The sequence below is a fragment of the Penaeus monodon genome, chromosome 28 (genome assembly GCF_015228065.2).
Source record: "Penaeus monodon isolate SGIC_2016 chromosome 28, NSTDA_Pmon_1, whole genome shotgun sequence".
NCBI lineage: Eukaryota > Metazoa > Arthropoda > Malacostraca > Decapoda > Penaeidae > Penaeus > Penaeus monodon.
Genome location: NC_051413.1, coordinates 27,479,895 through 27,480,187, shown reverse-complemented (window position 1 = coordinate 27,480,187; position 293 = coordinate 27,479,895).

Genomic DNA, 293 nt, shown 5'->3' with positions numbered 1-293 from the left:
CAGCAACAAAGACGGCGATAATAATAATACCATGCCCTTCCGACCGAGTTCGAGCCCAGGGAGCAGACGAGAGCCCAGGATCACCGGAATCAGGTTCTTTGTCTCTGTCTTCTTAAGGGTTAAGCGTTTGGTGATCGAGTCAACATCTGTTTGTGGCACGATGATAGGATGTAAACAAACGTTTCATGTGACTTTGGCTCTGTAACGAGGAGCGAGAGTGGGGTGTGTACATAATAGTTGTGGATGGTGAAAGAGGTGATGAGAGATGTCGAAGAGAGGAGAGAGAGGGCAAA